We start from the raw sequence: 2,272 nt of genomic DNA, 5'->3' as shown, positions 1-2,272 counted from the left end.
CTTGTTTCAAAAAGGTTCTCATGAGCATTTTATTAGAGATTGTCCGGAGAAAGTTAAAGAAGAAAGATTTGAGTGCTAGATGAATACCACCGCTAGTAGAGGTAGACCACCGAGAAATCTGGAGGTGGGACTAGTAGTAAAACTATGATGAAAGATTTAACGGCAAGATCGAAGCTAGAGCACCGCTAGAGCTTATGCTATACGTGCCCGAGAAGATGCATCATCTCCCGATGTTATTACTGGTACATTTTCTCTCTATGATACTATTGTTATTGCATTGATTGATCCCGGGTCCACTCATTCCTATATTTGCATGAATTTAGTATCCAATAAAAGTTGCCTGTTGAATTTACTGAGTTTACGATTAAAGTGTCGAACCCCTTAGGCCAATATGTGCTAGTTGACAAGGTTTGCAAGAATTGCCCATTAATGATTCAAGGTCACTGCTTTTCGCCAACTTGATGTCATACCATTTGGTGAGTTTGACGTTATCTTGGGAATGGACCGGTTAACATTGTATGATGCTAAGGTAGATTGTAAACAAAAGACACTAGAGTTGAAATGTGAAAATGGAGAAATTCGTGGGTTGAAACAGATGAATCAAATAAATTGCCTATGGTGATTTCGCACATGTCCGCACGTAAATACATGAGAAAAGGGTGTGAAGCTTATCCGCTTATGTAATGAATATTGAGTTGCCTCAACTGAAATTTGAATTAGTACCGATAGTCTGTGAGTTTCGGATGTATTTCTGAGGAATTGCCCGGGTTGCCTCGAACGAGAGAGATAGATTTTGCCATTGATTTGTTGTCGGCACCGCACCGATCTCGATTGCTCCATATAGAATGGCTCATTGAATTAAAAGAATTGAAGGCTCGATTGCAGGAGTTAATGCACAAGGGATTTGTGAGACCGAGTTTCTCTCCCAGGGTGCTCTGTATTATTCAGAAGAAGGATGGTTCAATGAGACTTTGCATTGATTACCGTCGACAATAAGGTGACTATAAAGAACAAGTACCGCTGTTGAGGATTGATGATTTATTCGATCGCTTAAAGGGGCCACAGTGTTTTCAAAGATTGATTTGAGGTCCGGTTACTACCATTGAGAGTTAAGGAGTCGATGTGCGAAAACCGCCTTTAGGACAAGGTATGGACATTATGAGTTTCTTGTGATGCCTTTCGACAACAAATGCTCCACTATATTTATGGACTTAATGAATCGGATCTTCCGGCCATATTTGGATAAGTTTGTAGTAGTGTTTATAGATGACATTTTAATTTATTCTCGAGATGAGTCCGAACATGCCGAACACTTGAGAACTATATTGTAAATCTTGAGAGAAAAGAAACTGTTTGCCAAGTTTAGTAAAAGTGAGTTCGGCTTCGTGAAATCGGATTTTAGGGCATATAGTCTCGGTGATGGTATTCGGTGGATCCAAGCAAGATTTCTGCGATCGTTGATTGGAAACCGCCAAGAATGTATCCGAGGTTAGAAGCTTTTAGGCTTAGCCGGGTATTATAGACGTTTTGTTGAAGGATTTTCGATGATTGCCTCTCCTATGACTAAGTTGTTGCAAAAGAATGTTAAGTTTGAATGGACTGATAAATGTCAACAAAGTTTTGAAAAATTGAAAGCACGATTGACTGAAGCACCAATTTTAGTACAAATTGAGTCGGAAAGGAGTTCGTAATTTATAGTGATGCATCATTGATGTGCCTTGGATGTGTGTTGATGCAAGAGGGTAAAGTGGTAGCTTATGCTTGAGACAGTTAAAACCGCATGAGAAGAACTATCCTACACATGATTTGGAACCGGCATTGTTGTTTTGCCTTGAAGATTTGGCGACATTATTTGTACGGTGAAAATGCCGAATTTTACCGATCACAAAAGTTTGAAGTACTTGATGAATCAAAGGATCCGAATCTGCGATAGCGAAGATGGCTTGAATTATTAAAGGATTATGATCTAGTGATTGATTATCATCCGGAAAAGCAAATGTAGTTCTTGACGCCTTGAGCGAAAATTTCTTTTTACTTTGAGAGCCATGAACACGGGGTTAGCATTGTCGATGATGGGTCAATCCTAGCGAAATGAGAGCTAAACCGTTATTTCTCCGTTAATTTGTGATGCTCAAAAGAATGATAGTGAGTTGCGGATCAAGAGAACTCAATGCGAATTAGGTTACGACTCGATTTTCGAGTTGGACCGGATGATTGTTTGATGTTTCGAGACGGGATATGTGTGCCGAAAAACGATAAATTGATTCGAAAA

Source organism: Gossypium arboreum, chromosome 12, assembly GCF_025698485.1.
Source record: "Gossypium arboreum isolate Shixiya-1 chromosome 12, ASM2569848v2, whole genome shotgun sequence".
NCBI classification, from domain to species: Eukaryota; Viridiplantae; Streptophyta; class Magnoliopsida; order Malvales; family Malvaceae; genus Gossypium; species Gossypium arboreum.
This window is presented reverse-complemented; position numbering follows the sequence as displayed.